The sequence below is a fragment of the Mus pahari genome, chromosome 6 (assembly GCF_900095145.1).
Source record: "Mus pahari chromosome 6, PAHARI_EIJ_v1.1, whole genome shotgun sequence".
In the NCBI taxonomy this organism is placed as follows: Eukaryota; Metazoa; Chordata; class Mammalia; order Rodentia; family Muridae; genus Mus; species Mus pahari.
In genome coordinates, this window is record NC_034595.1 from 50,286,957 (window position 1) to 50,310,688 (window position 23,732).

General features: G+C 42.0%; 1 protein-coding gene and 1 pseudogene across 5 annotated transcripts in view; both read left to right on the forward strand.

The window, feature by feature from the left end:
* Nucleotides 1-1,995: 1,995 nt before the first annotated feature.
* On the forward strand, nucleotides 1,996-2,973 carry LOC110323795 (annotated as a pseudogene). The gene has a single exon (XR_002380646.1). The product of XR_002380646.1 is annotated as an RNA-binding motif protein, X-linked 2 pseudogene (transcript).
* A 5,758-nt stretch (nucleotides 2,974-8,731) lies between these two features.
* The window catches only part of Atg4c (autophagy related 4C cysteine peptidase), a 58,282-nt gene continuing 43,281 nt past the window's right edge, over nucleotides 8,732-23,732 (forward strand). The window contains exons 1-2 of one of the 4 annotated variants that reach the window (XM_029540272.1): nucleotides 8,732-8,865; nucleotides 19,923-20,028. The gene's annotated coding sequence lies outside the window, so the exon portion shown is untranslated. Of the gene's footprint in view, nucleotides 8,866-15,327; nucleotides 15,425-19,922; nucleotides 20,029-20,833; nucleotides 20,965-23,732 lie in introns of those variants that run through there. The other 3 variants (XM_029540273.1, XM_021200493.2, XM_029540274.1) reach the window with 3 other exon arrangements.

Sequence of the window (23,732 nt, forward strand, 5' to 3'; positions counted from 1 at the left end):
TTTTTTTTTTTTATTATTACTTTACACTAATTTCCAAGGAAAGTCAGACACTTCCTGGAGAATCTTTAGGGTTTTAAGTATATAACCATATTGTCTACAAATAGGAATAGTTTGACTTCTTACCTTCTCATTTGTAGCTCTTTTATTTCTCTTTTAGCTTTATTAGTCTGGTTAAGAATTAAAGCCCTGAAGAGAGGAGATCCAGAGTAGACACCCTTGTCTCCCTCCTGCTTTTAGAAGAAGCACTTAGAAGCGCATTTCCTGGCTGGTATTTTGTTGACAACACATTTGTTGTGTATAAACTATTATTTTGAGGTTTGGTCCGTTCTTTTTTTTTTTTTTCTCTCTTCCCTTGAATGTAATACATGTTCACATATGTGTAGATGCATGTGTCTGAATGAACATGCCCATGTGTGTGGAGGCTTGACATTGATATCTAGTGTCTTCTTAAGAGCTTTCCATTTTATTTATTTTGGCAGGGACCTTCCCTGAACCCAGAGCTTTCCAGTATGACAGTCCAGCTAGCCAGCATGCCCTGGGGGGCCTCATGAATGTCAGGATTCTATGTGACAGCCACACCTGGCTGGCTTTCCCCCCTACAGATCCAAACTCCAGCCTCCATACCAGCATTGGATGCACTAATTCATCTCCTCAGCCCTAATTTTAGATTCTTGATGGCTTTTATCGTGAACACTTTCCTGAAATTTGTTAAAGGCTTTTTCTGCATTGATGGAGATGATTTGTCCTTGGTTCAGCTTGGGTGCTTTATCACAGTTATTGATCTACATGTGTTAAGCATTCCTTGTATCCCTGGAATGAAAGCAGCTTAACCACGGGGTCGGACTCTTTACTGTATCATTGAATTTGCTTTGTGTTTTGGTGAAGATTTACATTTATTAGGAAAATTAATCTATTTTTTTCTCTCTGTGGTTTTGGTATCAAGGAAATTTTGGCTTCACAGAAATAGTTTAGAAGCATTTCTTTCCTTTCTATTTTATAGAATAGTTTGATGGGCATTGGAGATAGATCTTTAAAGCTACGGTAGAGCACAACAATAAACTTATCTGATCTTGGGCTGTCGACATGGATCATCAGGAAAAGAGGTTTGTTGCCAAGCCTGAAAACCCTAGCTTGTCTCAGAACCACATGACTGCAAGTCCAACTGTGACTTTTGCATGTACACTGTGACCTGACCATGACCATGTATATAAGCACACACACCCACACACCCCCCCACAAATATATTTTAAAAATCCATCTAATCCTACAGTTTTGTTTGTGGTTTTTTTTTGTTTTTGTTTTTGTTTTTTTGCTTCACTCTTATTAAAGACCTAGCCCCCCTTTTATTTATGGATTTATGTCTTTTTTTTTTTCAGTTTAATTACGTTCACTCATCTTCTAAATAACCAAACAATCTTTTCATAAATCTTTTGCCCTTTCTGCTCCTACTTTATTTTTTTTTAAAATTACTTTCCCCTAATTTTGTGTCTGGCATATTCTCATGGTTTTAGAGCCCAGCGGTGCACCATGAGGTTATTTATTTATTTGGGACTTCCCTGACACTGTTTGTTTCAGGACAGCATCTCCCTGTGGAGCCAAGGCAGCCTGTCACTCATGGTCCTTCTGCTTCAACTCCCAAGTGCTGGCACTACAGGTGGTACCCCATGCCTGGTTCATGATTGCAAATATAGGCACAGCCATCAAACTTCTTAGAACTGCCTTATCTATATCCCAGAGGTTTGACCAAATGATCTTTTCCTTCTCCCTTGACTCTAAGAATTTCTCATTGCCTTCACTGACTTGTCTCGTGACCCACCAAGCATTCAAAAGCGATTTGTTCAATCTCCATGTGTTTGCATGATTTCTAGTTTAGTGCAGGTATGATCTGATAAGATACAAGAAATTAATTGATTTTTGAATATTTGCTAAGGCTTAAAATGTGATTCATTCCCGGAAGCTGTTATCCTCTTAAGCGAGCCTCGGGAAGATGCGAAGATGAACTCTCTGACTAAGGTGAAGCTGATCAACGAACTGAATGAGCGAGAGGTTCAACTTGGGGTGGCAGAAAAGGTGTCTTGGCACTCGGAATACAAGCACAGCGCCTGGATCTTCGTTGGAGGGCTTCCTTATGAACTGACAGAAGGAGACATCATCTGTGTGTTCTCACAATATGGGGAGATTGTCAACATTAATCTTGTGAGAGACAAGAAGACTGGGAAATCCAAAGGATTCTGTTTCCTGTGCTATGAAGACCAGAGGAGCACAGTTCTGGCTGTTGACAATTTCAATGGAATTAAGATTAAAGGAAGAACTATCCGTGTGGACCATGTGTCAAACTACCGGGCTCCTCAGGAATCAGAAGATGTGGATGATGTGACTAGAGAGCTCCAAGAGAAGGGCTGTGGGATTAAAACACCCCCATCAAGCCCTCCTGAAGTCTCTGAAGACGAAGATGCCAAGCTCACAAAAAAGCACAAGAAAGACAAAAAAGAGAAAAAGAAAAGAAAGAAAGAAGAAGAGAAGGCTGAACGCCAGGTCCAAGCAGAGCAGCTGTCCTGCTCCAGAAGCATGACAGTAAAGGAGAAGGATGGGCATAGTTCCAAGAAGCACAGCAGCCAGAGCTCGGAGAGAGCACAGAAGTCAGAACAGAGAGAGAGGAGGAAGAGTCACTAGGGCTCCCCTGAAGTCAGGAGTTCCTACCATGGGAGAGCAGAGGACCCTGAGTGCAAGGAAAAGAAAGAGAAACTCAAGCATGAGCACACAGCCTCCAGCAGGAGGGAGGCCAAGGAAAAGAGCAGAGATAAGGACAGAGGGAGGAGCTCAGGGACTTATTCCAGCAGGCATGGTGGGCATTCTGATGGGCGGAGTCATAGAAGTAGAAGTAGGAGTCCAGAGAAGTCCCATAGGCACAAAAGGTATAGGCACTCTCGGGAGCGGGAGTCCTATCATGGTAGTGACCGGAGACATTACTGAAGCCTGTTTTAGCTGAATTTTGTTGCATAATGTCAGTTTCTCTTTGTTGTTGTTATTTCTATATATAAAGATTCAGGGGTTGAATTCTTTCAATCCCTTACCTGACAGAGTTGTTGAAAAGACTATAGTTTCAATAGCTAGATATCTATATTAAAAAAACAAAACCAAAAACAAACATGATCCATTGTATCTGGGAAAATATTTAGTATTGACCAGAGTATGTGCCTAAAATTTGGTTTGTAAATTTGACCCTTAAACCCTCAAACCTCTGATTGAAGATGAGATTGCCAGGGAAGTCAAAACACAAGGCAGTGCTGAAGTTCTAGTCTCCATGTTAGATATTTAGAGCCCAGCACTGTAGGAACCTACCAGATGGCAGGTACAACTGTGAAGAGATGTAGCTCCTGAGACTTGAAGAGCTTAGTAAGAATGTGATAGGATTCCTAAGGCCAGCCAGTTCCTTTCCTTTGCATTCCTTTCCTGTCCTCTTGCCATGCTAAGGATGGAACCCAGGTCTTTGCACATGCCAAGTGCTCTGCTACTCAGCTAGAGCCCAGTTCCCTTTATTTGGTTTTTAGTTTTTGATGGTTACAGACATATCTGTGTATTTTTCTTTGTAACTTATTTATTTGTGTTGAGATGAAATTCACATAAAATAAAGTTAACCATTTAAACAGTTAAAAAATGTGATTCATTTCATATCTGCTGGGGAAAATGTATATTTTGCAGATGTTAGAGTATTTTTTGTGTTTGTGTGCATGAATGTATTCACATGGGTGTATATGCATGGGTAGGCATGTGTGTGGAAGCCAGAGGTTAACTTTTTTTCCCTTCAATTGTTTAACACTTTATTATTTATTTATTTAGGGCTGAAAGCTCTCACTGAGCAAGGTTTGCTGACCTAGGTGCCCCTGGGAGCTACCCAACTGCCCCAGCTGCTCCAGCATAGGAGTAGACAAGCACTGCTATTTTGGCTTTTATGTGGATGCTGGGGACTGAATTCAGGTCCCCATGACTGCATGATGGGTACTTTACCAAATGAGCAATCCTAGCTCCAGTAAATTGCTCTTTCATGGTTATCAAATGTGGCATTTTGATTAATAAAATATTCTGGTTAGAATCACTATTTTATTATATAACTTTGATTACTAATGAAAAGAAAAGCATGAGCATTAAAAATAACCTATATTAGCTGGGTGTGGTAGCACACACCTTTAATCCAAGCATTTAGGAGGCAGAGACAGGTAGATTTCTGTGAGTATCAGATCAACCAGGGCTACATGATAAGATCCTGTCTTGTCTTAGTCAGGGTTTCTATTCCTGCACAACATCATGACCAAGAAGCAAGTTGGGGAGGAAAGGGTTTATTCAGTTTACATTTCCATACTGCTGTTGATCACCAAAGGATGCAGGACTGGAACTCAAGCAGGTCAGAAAGCTGGAGCTGATGCAGAAGCCATGGAGGGATGTTCTTTACTGGCTTGCTTCCCCTGGCTTGCTCAGCCTGCTTTCTTGTAGAACCCAAGACTACCCACCCAGAGATGGTCCCACCCACAAGGGGCCTCTCCCCCTTGATCACTAATTGAGGAAATGCCCCACAGCTGGTTCTCATGGGAGCATTTCCCCAACTAAAGCTCCTTTCTCTGTGATAACTCTAGCTGTGTCAAGTTGACACAAAGCTAGCCAGTACATGTCTCAAACAAATAACAAACAAACCAAAGGAACATTTCTCAAAAAAAAACCCACAAAACTATGTTAAAGTTGGACTTGGTAACATAGGCCTGTAATCTGATACTCGGGTGGCTGAGGCAGGCAGATTGCAAGCAGCAGGCCTGCCAGGGCTACAGAGTAAGTTCAAAGCCTGAGGAACCCAACAAGACCTATATAATAAATAATTAAAAACAAGTAGGTGTCCAGGTATATAGCTCAAATGAGATGAATTACAAGTACATTGAAAGTACTTGGGATTTAGAGGCATAAGGAGTTCAAGGTCATTCTCTGCTATTCTGTGAGTTGGAGACTGTGGAGACTGTGGTGGTTTGAATACACTTGGCCCATGGGAAGCTTTGAATCTCTGCCCAGTGCAGAAGAGACCTGTAGCGTGTAGTTTTCAAAAACCAAGCTAACTCCAGCTAGGGGCCAACCACATCGGTTTCACCCATTTCATGGCTAGCCCTAAGAAGCCCTCCGGCCCTGATTCCTGCAGTTGGCTTGCTAAGCTGATCAAAATCAGTTTTTCCTGAAAATGCCCAGAGCTAGCCGATTGTGTTCCTCAGGCTAACCCCCTGGATGGCCTGCGGAAGCCAACAACACTCCATCCCACTCAGTTCCCTCTCTCCCCATAAATGGAAAACACTAGAAACTTATATTTGTATCAGCCAGATTTATATCAGTAAATATCCAAGCCCAATATGCCCATGCGAAGTACACACAACTTAATATGAATACAAGTTGCATGTCTAGATTGGGCAAACGTATCCTACACTACTCTTTTGCCCAGCTATGAAATCGCTAGTTACTTTCAGCTCCTCCAGGCCATATGGGTCTGCTCCATCTTCAACCTCTTCTTCCGCCTCCCCTTTCCTCCATCCTCTGTCTCATCCTCTCTTCTTCCTCCTTCTCTCCCCTCTTGAGGGAGCAGAAAATACAAACAGCAATCCACAACAGAGACCCTCCTCCTGGCTGCTTGCAGAAGAGTCTCCTTCTGTCTGCCTTCAGATCAAGACATAGAACTCTCAGCTCCTTCTCCAGCAGCACCATGTCTGCAGGTATGCTGCTATGCTGCTGGCCATGATGATAATGGACTGAACCTCTGAGACTGTAAGCCAGCCCTAACTAAATCTTTTATAAGAGTTGCTTTGGTCATGCTGCCTCTTCAATGAAACACTAAGGCAGAGATTATCCTGTACTACAAGAAACCCTGTCCCTAAACAAAATAACAATAAAACCTACACATTAACAAGAGTTAACAGTATTAATGAGAAGGATGCTGTGGAGTCTCTGGTACCGTTGTGCACACAAAGAAACTCTTGAGAACTCTTTGGTTTGTACAAAATACAGTGTTTAGGGCTTGAGGGACAGAAAGGTTCAAAAGGCAGTTCTTGCCTTTTAGAAGGTAGATCAGCTAATAAAGGGTTACAATTTAACAAATGTTTAAGTGATTGTACAGTCAAGTTTATATACAGGTTTTTTTTTTTTTTTCCAGACAGGGTTTCTCTGTGTAGCCTTGGCTGTCCTGGAACTCACTCTGTAGACCAGGCTGGCCTCGAACTCAGAAATCTGTCTGCCTCTGCCTCCTGAGTGCTAGGATTAAAGGCGTGCACCACCATGCCCGGCAATACATTTTTATTTAACTTTGTAAAAGCTGAAGCTCTCTTCTCTGTCTTTTCTCCTTGACATTTCTCCTAATTATCTCCTAATTATCAAATCTACCCCTGTTCGAGGAACAGCTAATAAGTGTTTTGTCCCTAATCTGTTGAAATGAGCAGACTGTCCAGTTTTGACTCTTATGTATATGGTAACTGGCTGAAGTAGGCAAAGACACATTTATAGGCAAGACTACTGCTGGGAGCTGCAGCTCTACGAATCTCTAAAAAGCAGTCTGTTACATAAATTATGTACTTTTAAACCTCTCTTCTGTGTTCCTTTACACAATTGAACATTAAGACTGCTTTAGAACTATGTCTACCAGAAAAGAAGCATATTTCAAAAGCTTCCTTAATATCACTGTAACTTAGTGTTTATTTACCACAAACACCAGTGAATCCCATTTCTCCTAACTATAGCTCATCAGCATTCCCACCCAGTCACTACTGGAAATGTTCTCTCCCACTGCAATTCCAGTTTGGTGCATGAGTATGAAAAGCAGCAGACTCTTTTTCCATGATCATAGATTTTAAATATTTACTTGCTTGTACTGCATAATTTAGCACACTGGAGTCAGAAAGCGGTTTATATGGTAGTGGGTTACTTGCCAGTGTTAGAGAATAGAAAGTCCCTCTGTGACTCCCGCGTGAGAATGTAAAAATGTAAAGCATTCTCGTTTCCTTTACTAACCAACTAACGTTTGCTTTACCATAAATCTGCAGAAAGCCTCTGCTTGTGGTATACATATAATAGACCATAATTTTCTATAGTTAGTATAGAAATCCAAGCCCTAGTTCTCATGGCTTGTTAATATAGTAGGCCAAAATTAAAACACAGCCATTCTGGTAGTACACGTGTGATGGTAGATCTTGGTGGTCAGTTTGACAACACCTAGAATTAATTCAGACCAAAGTCGCTGGGTACTGTAGTGAGGAGTTAGTTTTCTTAATCAGATTATTTGAAGAAGAAAGACCCACCCTAAATTTAGACCACATTTTTTGGTAGCAGTCCAAATAAAAAGGAAGGAAACTGTTCTACGTCCATTTGCCCCACCTTTGCTGGCAAGTTCACTTATCCTGTTGCTGCCAGTACTAAATTCAATTTCTTTGGAATTGAAACGAAGACAGCGCTCCAGGAATCTTCCAGGATCCCAGTGCCAGACTGGGATTTCTGAGACCTGTAGCCTCATGGACCAAGCAACTACCAGAGTCTTGGCCTTTTCAATGTGAGACAGCCATTGTTGAACTACCTGGACCACATTCTGTAAGCAAGTCTAATAAATCCCCTTCTAATATATACTCATCCTATCAGTTCTGTTTCTTAGGGAACCCTCATACAAATCCTTATAGAAGTTATGAAAAGGACGGCTTGTGAGATCTGTCTATCTCCTCTCCGAGTCGTCAGAAAGTGTTCTGCATTTCAAAATATGAAACAAACTATCCAAGCAGACAAAGGAGCAGATACTTTGTTATCTATGCTAATAAATGCCCCTCTAGTCTTGTTATATCCCTGCACTGATTACTTGGCTGTCCTTCCCATGTGACTGGTGAATAAATTGCTCTAGTAATTCTAGGCAACTATTTTCATGAGAATAACATGAAATAATTTTCCCAGGGTCATAGCACAGGTCTCTTATTCCAACACTAGGGGGCTGAGAGAAGATAATGAGTTCTGGGTCAGTCTGGCTATATTGCAAGTCCCCATCTTCAAACAAAACACCACTCAATTCTAATCGTGAAAACACAGTTAAAATTCAAAGAACATTATTTTGTATTCCAGAAGGCTTTCATTCTCTCGCTGTTTAACTGTTTAATTGTCCAGTGGCAGAGATTGTTGACTTTTTTCCCTCGTAGTTTCTGCTCTTATTTCTTATGCATTGCTCCAACAGTCTACATTACTGAAAACAATATATTAGTAGAATTACAGGTTGACATCATTTAGTATATCTCTCCCATTTTTTTTTTTTTTTTAAAAGGCAGGTCCTGTACTACAATTCTTAACAAGAATCTGAATGTGAAAATTGAATGCTCCACCAGGATGTAATCAATACCCCATACCACAGTTTGCCTCGGAGTAGACGGACTGCTAGATTTTTAATCCAAGTGGGTTTGGTTTTAAGGACCCAGAGCTCTGTGCATGCTGGATCTTGTAGTCCCGAGACCGCAGACGCTCACGGTGCGTGGCGGCTAGTAGCTGAAGTCCAGTAGTTACAGTTACGAGGGACAGCTGCAATTCTAACACGGGCCTGCCGCTCACAAATGCACCGTTCTAGGCTCTGAGCTCGCAGCCCGGGAGTTTAGGGTCTCGGACAGGGCTTCCTGCAGGACCGCGGCCTGCGGAGGCTTCGCTGTCCTGTGCTACGGTGGCCGCGCAGGGCCGCGGGCCGCACGTCCTGCGGTGCATACGCGCTGTTCGGAGCGGCCGCTGGAGCCGACGCGCGTCTGGTGTGGGGACTCCTGCGCGGCTGTACAGTTATCCAGTCCTGTGTCGCCGAGGGGTCGGCTCGAGGCTGGAGGAGTGGAAAAGGTTGGAGCTTGATGTTTGTCGTCTACGAATGGCCGGTTCTGGTGGGGGGCCCTGGCCTTGGTGCAGACCCGTGGCCAACCGTCTGGGTTCCTGGAGGGTTTTGGAGCTTCTCTTGATTCTGCTTCCTCCTGAGGGTTATCTTCTGACTCCTCCTCGCCCTTTGAACTCTAAGCCTTCCAGTGGCCCGCTGCTCTACCCTTCTAGACCAGGAGAGGTTTTCTCCCTTAGCCGCCTTATCCTATTGACTCTTCCTGTGCCACGGGTTTCTCTTCATTTAAAACAAACTAACAAAAAAATGTATGTGTGGGGAATGTGAGATCTCAATCTGCCCGTCTGTAGCCCCGTTGCCCCTTTGGTTGTTTGGAACCGCAATCTGTGTAGCACTATATACCCTGGCTGTGCTAATAATGCTGACTTCATAGACCGGCTTTTGCTCATTGTCACATTATGCCACCCACATCTGAGGGTTATTGAAGTTGGAAACTCAGAATACAATCTTCCGTGCGATGACCCGACGTCACTGGGGTCAGCTCAGCATAAGCCTGCTTTAGTTTATATTTCTCAGGTTTTTTTTGTCTTATATTTTTGTTTTTTTATTGATTACTTTTCCACATGGGGTTCATTGCGACCTCGGGGCTAAGACTATATTGTTTTATAGCTTTTTTAATATTTGAATTACTTAGGCGAAGATTTCCTTCTGTTTGTTTACCTTTTCTGACCTTACATTCTCTTGGGAGTTTGGAATTGATTTTGTGTCAGCTGAGAGCAGACAGACACAAAGGAGTGATCTTTCCTGCCTGCTGCTTGTGGTTTTTAATTAGATTATGAGTCTTTGGAAGTGCCCAGAGGGATTGGAAGGACTTTGAAATGTATTTTCGGAGTTTCAAATGATAAAGCTTTTATTTTTCCAAACAGGGAAGAGTCTAATTAGCCTAGTGTCTGAAGGTAATTGACTGCTTCACCTGCCATAAGAATATGAGAACTGAAGTTAAAAACTGGGCAATGTGAGGGATTGTATACACTAGTAAAATGAGTTTAGAGGCCCCTTAATTGATACTTTTTCTATAAAAGGGGATGCATATATATTTTTAAAAGAATATTTTGTTATGTGAGTGTTTTTCTACACATATGTCTGTTCATCATGTGTATGCCTGCTGCCCCCTGAAGTCAGAAGAGGGTATCTGATCTCTAGGAACAGGCGTTGCAGATGATTGCCAGCTACCATGTGGGTGCTGGGATTCGAACCAAGGTCATCTGCAAGAATAGCCAGTGCCGGTGACTGCTGAGCTGATTCTTTAGCCTGGATACAAATATATTGAAAATGTTTTGTGAAACTCTTCTTTGAAGCTTTGTTCTTAGTAGTCTGATAGCATTGGTGAATGCTTTTGTATCACTATTTACTAATGTTACACACAGAGATATTTTGTGTCTTATTTTTCTGGGAACCCTGTAATTTAAGTGACTTTCTCAGCTGCCCTTTTAATTATTGTGTTGCAGCGTTTCTAATACTGCTTTGTTTTGTTTTGTTTTGTTTTGTTGTGCTTTGTTTTAAAACTGTCTTCCCACCTCAGTGTCCAGAGTGCTGGGTTTATGGGCCTGTGTCATTCATTCTTCTTTAAGAGATACAGTCCATAACTATCAATAAAATTAAAACATATGCTTCTGAGTTGGGATTATTTCCAATCAATCCGAAATACTTTCAGTTATGTTTGCTATTATAAACGTATAATACTTTAGAATTGTTGCATGCCTGTAATTACAGCTCTCAGGATGCTGATGCAGGAGGAGTTCCATGAGTTTGAGGCCAGGCTGGGGTATGCAGTTTGTTCTAGGGCAGCTTGGGCCATAGAGTGAAACTCTGTCTCCAAACATAACAAAACAAATAAACCCTAAACCAAAAACAAACAAACAAACAAACAAACAAAATGACCCCCACGAACAAACAAAACCCAACACATTCATTTTCAGAATTCATTCATTCATGAAACTCTTTATTGGAAAAAAGGTAAGAAGTTACATAGCTACATAATTTTAATATATATTTGCCTGAGAGTTTTGAGTTTCAAGTTGACTTTTTCCTGAGATTTTAGTCACTTACTAGGCAGTTCTTGAATTCTTACTATTTAATGAAATGATGCCATTCATTGATCAGACTACCTTGTCTACATGACTTATCTTTGTACTATATAATTTTAAGGCATTATCTCCTCGTTATATGAACTTAGTAAGCTATTATTATCATCGTTGTTTTGTATCTTCCTTCCTTTCTTTCTTTCTTTCTTTCTTTCTTTCTTTCTTTCTTTCTTTCTTTCTTTCTTTCCTTCTTTTTCTTTCTTTCTTTCAAATATATGTGAGTACACTGTAGCTCTCTTCAGAAGCACCAGAAGAGGGAATCAGATCTCATTAAAGACAGTTGTGAACCAACATGTGGTTGCTAGGAATTTACTCAGGAACTCTGGAAGAGCAGTCAGTGCTCTTAGTCACTGAGCCATCTCTCCAGTCCCAAATCCAGGTCTTTTTGATGCTTCTCCATGCACGAAAGCTGCAAAAATTTGTTCTTTATCTTGGGATGCATAAAGAGCATCAGTTCAACAAATATGGGTGCTAAGGGGCCATTTTATATCTATCCATTTCTATCTATCTTTCTGTTTATATATCCATCTATTTTATAGCTATCCTTCCATACTTAACATCTGTGTATCCTTTATCTATCTATCTATCATCTACCATCCTGTGACGAGACTTCATGTATATTTTAAGTAATGGGCAGAGATTGCTTTAAGTAAAAGTTATGAGGAAAGTAATTGCAGGTGGAAGGAAGCATTGAGTGACGAGATCCCTGAAGCTGAACTGTAGAGGCTAGAGGCTGGAAAGACACCAGCGGCCTGCTTCGTGTCACCGGCTGCCATGCACTTAGCAGGTACACAATGCCTGCACTCAAAGGAGACACTTTTAATGAAGTAGTGGCAAAGGCTCCGATGTGAAGTGTGTGTGCTGCATAGTCCTAAGCGACTGCACTGAGAATGGAAGGAATCTGAGCGCCGTTGGGGAGAGGCCTGTGTACCGTGTATTTGCTGCTGAGTTGTGGGGCTGGGTTAGCAGCGAGAGACCAGGACGGCTGCTTGTCAGGTCTGAAGACGTAGACCAGGTAGGTGACTTGTAGATTTACCTGTTTTTAATCAAATCATGGGACTTACATAATTTTCAAAGTTTACTATTTTATGAGTTACTGCCAATTAAACAGGCTACGATGGTCAACTATGTGATATGTTTTGGTTTCAGAGTTAAGTTGCAAAATTCTGTTACCAGAATTTATGTTGTTAGGTATTCCTTATGTTGGAAAGTGAGCCTTATACACACTTTATTTTTGTTTTCAGGACTATTTATGAATCCATGTGTAGTCTTTATCTCACATATAACTTTTATTTGTTCACTAGGCATTCTTCTAGGTCGCCGTGTAGTGAGCGTCCTAGGCCGGGTTTCTATTGCTGTGATAAAACACCATGACCAGAAGCAAGCTGGAGAGGAAAGGGCTTATTTAACTTACACTTCTACATTGTTGCCCAGCATTCACAGAACATGAACTGATGGAGGCATGAACTGATGCAGAGGCCATGAAGGAGTGCTGCTTTCTGCGATGCTCATCGTGCCTTATTCAGTCTGCTTCCTTGTAGAACCAAGGACCACTAACGTAGGGATGGCACCACCCACAGTGGGCTTGGGCCTCCCCCATCAGTTACTATTTAAGGAAATGCTCTTTAGCTGGATCTTATAAAGGCCTCTTCTCAATTGAGGTTCCCACCTTTCAGATATCTCTAGCTGGTGTCAAGTTGACATAAAACTAGCCAGCACAGCCAGTAAAATAGTCTACCACAACCCAGTTGTCTGTGTAGTACAGAAGGCAGGCAGAGACCAGATAGTCAAATTTGAAGTTATGGCTATGTCAGATGCTCTACAAAGGGACTTGACGCTCTTTATTCTGAGGTAATTTAGAGGGGAAGACTGATGGGAGAGCCCAGTATGGAGAGAGTCAGAATAGGCTACATGTGGGATGAGACTATCTGGAGAAGGGCAGTCAAAGCAGAGCCAATGATGTGAGAGGTGAGGGAGATGTTGTCACTGACTACCCCTAGGCAGTTAGTTCTAAGACAAAGGTCTTGTGACAGCAGCTGGAGGTGAATTCCTTGGGAGATCAGTGATAGATCAGGCTTCTAGGCGTACGCATTTGTTGTTAGTATTTTTCTTGTGGTGCAGTGATATTATAGGTTCTTTTTTTAGTTAATTTTTTTCTTGTGTGTCATTGCTTGTGATGTGTGTGTGTGTGTGTGTGTGTGTCTGTGTGTCTGTGTATGTAAGAGCTTGTCTCATTCTCTCACTATATAGCCAGGCCTGGAACTTATTGTGTAAACCAGAATGGCCTCAAGCCCTTAGAGATCGGCCTGCCTCTGCCTCCTGAGTTTAGTATATCTAAATAATGGAAAATCACTCAGATTCCTTTGGTATCTTTTATCTTTGAATGCAAAAGGGCAGGGATATAGTGAAAGCATCTGTTAATACATTGGTCTCTGTTTGGAATTTGCATGTGACAAAAGCATTTACAATAGTGTGAGTGAGTTTGAATGTAACCCCCTCCCCCCAAAGGCTCATAGGGAGTGGCATCGTTTAAAAGGTTTAGGACACCTGGCTTTGTTAAAGTAGGTATGGCCTTGTTGGAGGAAATATGTCATTAGAGGTTTCAGATGCTCAAGCTTGGCCTGGCCTGGCCTGGCCTGGTGTTTCTCTCTCTCTCTCTGCCTATGGATCCAGATGTAGAACTCAGCTACCTCTCCAGCACCATGTCTGCCTGTGTGTCCCCATGCTTCCCATCATGACAGTAATGGACCAAACCTCTGAAAACGTAAGTCATCCCCAAAGAAATATTTTTTAAAAGATTTATTTATTATATGTAAGTACACTGTAGCTGTCCTCAGTCACACCAGAAGAGGGCATCAGATCTCATTACAGATGGTTGTGAACCACCGAGTGGTTTCTGGGATTTGAACTCAGGACCTCTGAAAGGGCAGCCAGTCTTTCTACCCCCCCCCCCAAAGAAATATTTTTGTTTATAAAAGTTGCTGTGGTCATGGTGTCTCTTCACAGCAGTAAAATCCTATGTAAGACACTGAGTGATATCTTATTAAATAACTTTAAAAAAATTTTATTTGAGATTTGACAGTCAATAGGGCATCTGGCTAAATTCTAACTTCACTTACTTGGTTCATATATGAATCCACATGTACATAGAGCAATACAGACATGCCTTTTTCCTTCAGAGCCTCTCAATTGTGTGCTTTTTGGTAGGCACTGCGTCAGTCCAGTCAGTTTAGATTTCATGTTTCACAGTGGTGGTAATAGCGTAGCGTATATGACAAAGTACTTGGGCTTTGGAGTCAGTCAATTGAATTCAGCGTCTCTTGTTATGTACTAGAGTACAGCCACACAGAGCTGTGCAGAACAGCTTAGACACTGAGACGAGTAGAGCTGGCCTTACCCTTGTCATAAGGGTCAGGAGAGACAGTGTGTGCCCAGGCTCCCCAGTGTCCCTGGTACAGTTTCGGTGTTTGTGATTGGGAAGTGTAATCTGAGATCACGTGACTTTGGTGACAGTTTGTGACTGGGATGTGTAATCTGAGACCACGTGACTTTGGTGACAGTTTGTGATTGGGAAGTGTAATCTGAGATCACGTGACTTTGGTGACAGTTTGTGATTGGATGTGTATTCTGAGACCACGTGACTTTGGTGACAGTGTTTTAGCTGTATTGCTCTGTAGCTGTATTTGGCTTTGGAGAAAACATTATCTAATTTTTAAGCCTTTTCTACTCGTTAAGGCCCTGAGATGACTTAGCACAGGGTTCTCAGGCGTGTCCGATTGGTTTGTGATTACTCACCCTGTGAGCCCTCATGGACGGGGGCGGACGGAGTTAAGCTGCTCTCGTGTCAACCTAATCCCTACCTTTTCCTGGAAGCCCAGGCTCAGGCTGCTAGCACTGCCCCTCATGTGAGCTTGTTATTGTGGATGTGTGTTCAGTGTTTACACGTACACAGATGCCTCTTTCTTCCTGGGCTATGTGGAAGTAAGATGACACCCTTGTGACACATCCCTCCTAAGCACTTCCTCATGCAGATTTAATAATTACATCATCTTCTTACAACCAAGCCACCGTTAGTACACCATAGCACCCTAACCTTAATGCTGTCTATAGTATTATCAATATTCAAACCCTGATTTCCCCAAAAAAGACAACAATATTACCACAGCTTTAAAAAATAATAAATCTAGATATACTTCATAGGATATATTGAGTTGTCACATTTCTGTTTTCTCTTTATCCTTTCCTTTTGCAGTGCTGGAGCACAGACAGACCTAGGGCATCTGGCCTGCGCGTGTGGGCAGTTGCTCTTCCACAGAGCTTCTCCCCACCCCTCTCTTTTCTTTTTACAGAGAACATCTTCTCCCCCTCTCCTGCTCACTCCCTCCTCCTCTTCTGTCGTCATCTTTAAAGGCAATCGATATTTTTTGTGAGTACAAACCAATTATTTTTGCAGAGTACCGCACAGAATTGATAAGTCTTATCACCTCGTATCAATTAGGTTCTGGGTGTCCTGGTTAGTTTTATTGTCACCTGGGAAGAGGGAACGTCAGTTGAGGAGTTGAGGAGTTGAGGAGTTGAGGAGTTGCCTTCAATAGACTGACCTATGGGCATGTGCAGGAGGTTTCCTTGATTGATAATTGATGTGGGAGGGCCCGTCCCACTGGGCAGGTATTTGTGTGTTGTGTAGAGAAGCAAGCCAGTAGTCGGTGTTTCATCTTGGTTTCTGCTTTAGTTCCCCTTCCTGCTTTAGTTCCCACCTCCTGGTTTAGTTCCCACCTGCCTTTAGCTGCTGCCTTGACTTCCCTCATGATTTTTTAGCTGTGCATTATAATGTGTTACCATCATTCTGGTTTATTTATTTATTTATTTATTTTAGATTTTTTTTTTTTTAATGAATGCTTTATTTGCATGTATGTCTGTGTACCATGTGATGCAGTGTCCCCTGAGGCCAGAACAGGGTGTCAGGCCCAGCATCAGGTGTAACTCCTGACACTGGACTGGAGTTACAGATGGTCGAGAGCCACCATGTGGATGCTGGGAACCTGGGTGCTCTGGAAGAGCAGTCAGTGCTCTTTTAACCACTGAGCCACTCACCATCTTTTTGCCTGTTTTGAAGCTGTATTATCTCAGATGTGGTCATTGGCAGCTTCCAAGCTTGTTCCCATTTCCCTTGGGTATGTTCTCATCGTTTGTTGAGCATTTTCTTACACTTTTGCACTGTAAGATGTTCTGTGCTCATCTGGTCCAGTCTCTTCTGGAGATCTGGAATCAGCTATTTAACCATAAAATCTTGGATTATTTACTATGAGTTAGAAACGAAGTTCTCTGTGTTGAATATGCTACTGGTATTTTTGTTTCTAAACCTTTTAAATAGCCACCCATCTGTCCTCTATTAAAAAAGAAACCATGGGTTCATAGAATGAGCACCTTCTGTTCAAGTTCAGCATTGAAGAGTTCTCTTCACTTCTCTAGTTCATCTCTCTCTCTCTCTCTCTCTCTCTCTCTCTCTCTCTCTATATATATATATATATATATATATATATATGGTAATACATAATGTATATATTATGTATTACTATTATTTTACCATAGGGGTAACTGGGCTTCTCCACCATATCAATGTATCTGCTTATCCATACTATCCTGTAACAGATATGTTAAGGTTTTAAGATTACTAGCTCATCATTGTGCCCAACAACATATCTAGGAAATAAAGGTTACTATGCCATTTTATGACCCTAGACTATGTTCTACTAAAGGTATTGTATTCAGAGTTATATTCTCAATTTAAAAAAGGTATCTAGTAAACTACTTTTTAATAGATTATTTTTTTTTAAAGATTTATTTATTTATTATATGTAAGTACACTGTAGTTGTTTTCAGACACTCCAGAAGAGGGCATCAGATCTTGTTATGGATGGTTGTGAGCCACCATGTGGTTGCTGGGATTTGAACTCTGGACCTTTGGAAGAACAGTCGGGTGCTCTTACCCACTGAGCCATCTCACCAGCCCTTTTTTAATAGATTATAAAGCCAGTCATCTCTAAAACTACTAAGGTAAACATAATGTAAACTTTATCATAGTATGTAGTTATAGAGAATCTAGGAGCAGTTATATCCACTGAAGAACATGTAGTTTATAGTTGTTTTTAACCTTTGTAAGGATTCAAACTTGTGGGTATATTTCATAATTGCTGCAATGTTATTTAAAATTAAGAATCATTAAAAAACCTCAACATTTCTATTTGTAAGGCAAAGCAATTGAAACAGTGTTCTTCTTTGGTGAGATGACACAATTCAGGCATCACTCTTTAACAATGGATGCAATTGTTGAGGATACTAACACATTCCTGAGTGTTATGTGAAGTGTTTTCCTGCATTATGTTCAGAATAGAAAGATGCATTTGTATGCCTTTGGCCATTGTATCTGAATAGTGCAGTTGTAACTGTGTTTGTTCTGTGATACTGTTTGTGTATGATGTTCTCACTGGGAAGGGGAAATATTTCTGTCCTGTCATGCTTTTTTATCTCTGTGTGATACATGACCATTCAGTGGTGTACGTTTAGCATATAAGGTAGATGAAGGCAGGAGCTGAGTTTCATGGCTTGAATTATTCCCTTAGTGCTTTGCTTCTCAAATTATTTGGTGAATGAGCAAGATATTTTGTGTTTAAATGGTATATAGTTACTGCCCTCAACACCTGTGAAGTTTTTCTTGGTAAAAGTGACCAATGAAAGATGACTTGGGAAAAAGTTTATCCTTATTTACAAATTTCAAACTCACTGTCTATTTCATATACAAATTCTATCTATCTACCTACCTACCTATCTATGTATGAATGTTTTTCTGCATGTTAATCTGTGCACTGCATGCATGCTTGGTGCCTTTGGAGGCCAGAGTATGGTGCTGGAATCCTGGGATTAGGGTTATAGATGGTCATGAGCTGCCATGTGGCTTCTGGGTCCTCTGCAAGAGCAGCCAGTGCTCCTGACCATTGAGCCATGTCCCCAGCCCCTCATTGTATCCTGTTTTGTACTTCACTTTCTACACTTGGTTTCTTATTTCTGTGTGACCATTGTCCTTCTAGATGTCAGATCTTTGTGTTATTTAGGACTTTGTCTTATGTATTCGCACCTTTGTGACCCACTCTCACTGTACTGTCAGATCCACTGTTTCAGCTTTTTGCTGGCATCCCATTTCTAACCCTTCATCAGTACTGTGGTCAGGCCTTCGTTGTCTACAGCCTTCTGATCCATTAAAGGAACTGGGGCTCATCATGTGGAAAAGAGAGGACTGGATGGGATTAGGTAGGGTGTTTTGAAATACCAGCTGAAGGTTGGGTATGGGGGCAGAGGCAGGTGGGGAATCTGTGAGTTAGAGTCCAGCCTGGTCTACATAGCAAGTTTCCAGGACAGCCAGGACTACAGAGAGACCCTGTCTCAAAAACAAACAAACAAACAAAAACAAAACCACCACCAAAACTACAAAACACCAACCCAAAACCCAAACAAAACAAAAAGCAAGCTAAACACACACATGCACTCACATGCACACATACTAGCTGGGATTTCAAATTGAAGAAGAATCAGTTTCTAAGGACTGAAGCATGACCAGTTGTTGGAAATCATAGGGGAGAATTCTGGTTCCATATTACATGGTTTCTGGAGTCTGAATGTAGGTTCTCATACTTGACAGGCAAGCAGATTATGAATGGAGTCATCTCCCTAGCCCACCATATACCGTCTTTCAAGGAAATGTAGTTGTTAAACAGGAACAAATACCCTGAAGTTAACATAAATTCTCTTGAACAGTTCACAGGACAATGAACAGTTTAAAACAGTATTGGGCCATTACAGTTATAACTGTATTTTGGGTTTTGTATAGTACTCATTAAGTACCTTGATCTGGAAGTGTCCAGTCAGAGGCTAAGCATGCCGAGCAGCTGAGGCTTGGCACTGTGAGAGGCCATGGAAGACCATTGGTGAAGGTGCAGCCTCAGTTGCAATTGATGGCCCAGGACTGAAGGTGTCATGCAGTGTTTTGGAAATGCCAGTACCATGAGATGACCACCAAGAACAGCAGCAGCAGTGAATTACAGGCAGCTGGAGCTGGAGCTGAGAAGACAAGGTGTGTGCTACAAAGGGCATGGCTGGAGAAGTGACTCAAGCCCTTGGAGGAGCCCAGAAGATCGTGAGTTGGATCCCAGACATTGGACGGTTGGAGTTTGATTTTGCTTTTGATTGTGACTGTGCCCTGATGCTTTTCCATCTTGAAGGAAGTATTTTAGTGGATCCCACAGTTAAGAGACTTTTAATTGTAAAGACTTTGGATTTTAAGAGAGATTGAAAATTTAAGAACTTGCAAAGACCGTGGGACTTTTAAAGTTATTTAAGATCATGGGGATGAATAAGAACTAAGGGTTGAGGCTTACTAGTGATGTGTTTGTGTCAAGTTGACAAGGGGTCAATTGTACTGGCTAGTTTTGTGTCAACTTGACACAGCTGGAGTTATCACAGAGAAAGGAGCTTTGGTTGAGGAAATTCCTACATGAGATCCAACTGTTAAGGTATTTTCTCAATTAGTGATCAAGGGGGAAAGGCCCCTTGTGGGTGGGACCATCCCTGGGCTGATAGTCTTGAATTCTATAAGAGAGCAAGCTGAACAAGCCAGGGGAAGCAAGCCAGTAAAGAACATCCCTCCATGGCTTCTGCATCAGCTCCTGCTTTCTGACCTGCTTGAGTTCCAGCCCTGACATCCTTTGGTGATAAACAGCAATGTGGAAAATGTAAGCAGAATAAACCCTTTCCTCCCCAACTGCTTCTTGGTCATGATGTTTGTGCAGGAATAGAAACCCTAAGACAAATGGGATCTATCTAAAGCCTTTTATATGTCACATTCTCTTTTGCTCCTCCTTTCTACCAAGCATCATTGATTAAGAGAAATCACTGATGGACTGGAGTGAATCACACAAGGACCAGTGACTGAGAGCTACTCAATGATTCTAACCCTGCCTAATTAGTAGATATTCTGTAAGTTCCTTGTGAGTCTGGAGATTTGTTTAAACTTCAACTCTTACAATGTTGATTTTTATGTATAGACTGAATATTGAACAGCTTGGCAAGCTGTATTTTTAAGTATAAAATCTTGAAGTGTTTGTAGTTGACTTGAATTGATCAGAAGTTACTGACATAACTTTATTAATCAAAATGCAGTAAATACTAAGTAGATATTGGAGATAAAATGAAGACAATAAAGCTATCTTCAGATAGTAATAACTTTTTTTTTTTTTGAGGCAAGGTTTCTCTGTGTAGCCTTGGGTGTCTTTTTAATGTTTTGAAGGGAAAACTACTACTTTTTTCTTTTTAGGATTTATATTATTTTTATTTTACATATGTGAATGTTTGCCTATATGTATGTATGTTTACCATGCGTGTGCCTGGTACCCTCAAAAGCAAAAAGAGAGCACTAGATCCCTGGACCTTGAGTTACAGATGGTTGTGAGCTGCCATGTAGGTGCTAGGAATCCAACCCAGGTCCTCTGGAAGAGCAGCAAGTGTTCTTAACTGATGAGGCCTCTCTCCAGCCCTTAAGAACTCTTTTAGAAGTATTTGTTTGTATTTTATGTGTATGCGTGTGTCTGGTTGTCTGTATGTACCACATGCACATAGCTATAGAAGCCAGAAGAGGGTGTCAGACTCCCAGGAATTTGAGTTACAGATGGTTTGCAGCTGCCTGGTGTGGGTGCTGGGAGCTGAACCTAGGTCCTCTAGCAAGAGCAGCAAGCGCTCTTAACCACTGAGCCATCTCTTCAGCTTCCTCGTTAATATTCTTCTAACAACTTTCAAGTAAACCATTAGGTTCATTTCAGCCCGTGTGTCCCATGCAGGGTTATGATGATGACGTTGCACAGCCTGGGAGCATGATGTGGACAGTGCAGCACAGGTGTCAGCTGAGCCACAAGACAGGTGTGGGAAATGTGCTTCTGCTATAGACTTCGACTCCTCTCTACTGTTTGGATTTAAGATGATGTTTGAGTACTGGATTTCATTGGGGACAGACTTTACTATTCATTTTATTTAATGGTGTAACAAAAGGCACATAAAATATTCAAAATGAGGGCCGGTGAGGTGGGCCAGTGGGTAAAGTGGCCTGCCGTACCGTACCAGCCTGATCCGAGTCTGATCCCAGAACCCACAGTAGAACTGACTCTGACTCTCGTCCCGTGACCCCTGCACACATGCTCTGTGGCATGAGTGGGTCCCCTCACCTCTCTCCTCACCCTCTCTCTTCCTCTCCTGCCTCCCTTTCTTCCCCTACAATATTAAAAATCAAAATTTAAGATTTCTGAAGCAACCTTTGTATTTGACTTTGCTACAGAATACCTGTTGGGGAAGGGGCCCAGGCTTATGCGCATGCACACTGTGACAGAGATGTATTCTGGAGTCATCTGGCAGTTGTGAGCTTGCTGTTATTTTGATGCTTTTCCAGGCTGAGTTTGTAACATCGACTATGTAGAATAAAAGTCAGTCTGAAGCAGGGCCGGTCAGGGCAGGCACTACACACTCGAGGGGATGAAATACACCGGGAAGCATCTGTTACCTGGGCTTTCTAGGCTAATGAGAAGATTTTCCCCGGCTTTAAATCGTGTTTTAAGTAGCCCAGGCTGACCTTGAACTGCTAACCCAAGTGGTCCTTCTGCTTCAGCCTTCAGAGAGGCTGACCCTATAGGTGCACGAAGCTTGTCCAAACTGGTTTAAATTAATTCTTAAAAACTTGTCCAGACAGGGCGGCACGTGCCTGTCCTCCCGGTACTCAGAAGGGGAGTGCTAAGTTCCAGGCTGGCCTGCCTTCCATAGTGGGACTCTATCGAACCAAACAAAACCTAGGGAAGTTTCTGGGAAGGTAAAAGGGGATGGTGAGAGAGTTCAGAATCTTCTTTTTGGTTTTTCGAGAGTGTGTGTGTGTGTGTGTGTGTGTGCGCGCGCGCGCGCGCGCGCGCACGCACGTACGTGCGAATGTGTGTTGTATGCACAGTGTATGATTTGTGTGCAGAGAGTGCAGGCATATGTACCTTCACAGAAGAGAATTTTGGGGAGTTGGCTTTGGGGCCTGGAGTGAAACTTAGGCCCGCAGATTTGCCCGGCAAGCACCTGTATTCACTCAGCTGTCTTGCTGGGCTCACCCACCCTTATTTGAAGGTGAAACTACATTAGAGAATTAACAAGAGAGATCTCAGTAATTTTCTTTAGTCTTGCCTGCCTGCATGGAAAACACCATGTGGAAGCCAGGAGATGACGCCGGGTCCCCCGGAACTGGAGTTACTGATGGTGTGAGCCACCATGTGCATGCTGGGAACTGCTCCACAATAGCAGACAGTACTCTTAAAGTGCTTGAGTCATCTCTCCAACTCCCGACTGTACTGTTTTTAAGAAAAATAATCATAATAAAATGTTTAGAAAAAAATAAAGAGTATCTCTCAAGTTTTCTTACTTCAGAAGAAGGGGTTAGGAGAATGATTTTGGAGGTGACACCCTGATTTTGGTCTCATAAAGTTATGCCTATTTTCAAATCATTCATATATAGGTATTAAATATGTGCCTATATAAAAATAAAGGAAAATAATCGCAATCTTTAAATCACATAGGGGCTGACCCATAGTAAGGTACGCTCAGCACATTAAAGACTGCCTCGGTTCCAGTAGCAGACCTTGGAGGTGTTATGGGGGCCACTTAAATTGGGAACATGAACTTAGTTTGACCCTGCCAGCAAGATGGAGAAGATGTCCTTGAGATGGCTGGACTCAGACAACTTGTCTCCTTACAGCAGAAGCTGTCGAGAGGCCCCTAGCTTCCTTAGGGGCTGGGACCTTGGACTTAGTTTCCCCCTGTGATTAAATGGAGTCTGAAAGCAAAATGATGGTACTTAGAACAAATTCCTTTGGCTCATTCCCAACTGAGGTTAAGAGACACAGAACTGTTTGGTTTACAGATTAGAGCTATTTATTTGCATATGAAAGCAAACTATTGCGTTAGTCTTAACTGGAGTATGTCAAGAAGGAAGCACATTCAAATATCTTACATATTTTTACTTCAAAAATAGTCCATGTTCAACTATAATTTCTTCTTAGGTTCTGATCTTATTTCTACTTTAAGAAGAAAAAGTTATTTCTAATGGCATGCAATGCAATGCAAGCTTTAAAAAGAGCTAGTACAGGTTTTTAAGAATAGTGAGTGAAAAATCAATGAGGTTCCCAAAGTACATGACACTAGCTGTACATCAGCGCCTGGTGTTCTGTTCTCCCGAGTTCTTCCAGGGAGACCTTGGGAACTGCTCAGCAGGATACTTTGCAGACACAACTTTTGTGTATATAAGTGTGTATCTTTTATTGTCGGAACTCAAATTCTCTCCAATCCATTATTATCTTTTTTTTTTTTTGGCAAGGATACAGTCCTGGTTATCCTGGATCTCACTATGTTGATCAAGCTGGTCTTAAACTCACAGAGATCTGTCTGCCTCTGCTTCTGCCTCCCATGTGCCACCACGCCACCATGCCACCATGCCATCAGAGCACCACGCCATCACGACACCACCCCACCATGCCCAGCTCATATTTTGTCACCAGCAGTTGTACAGTTTGGTAAAGCAGTGGTATACCAGCAGGCAAGGCCGGCCAATTTGACAACATATTATCTCCCATTACGAGCCACGTGTGGATCCAGCCTAGGCTCTAGGA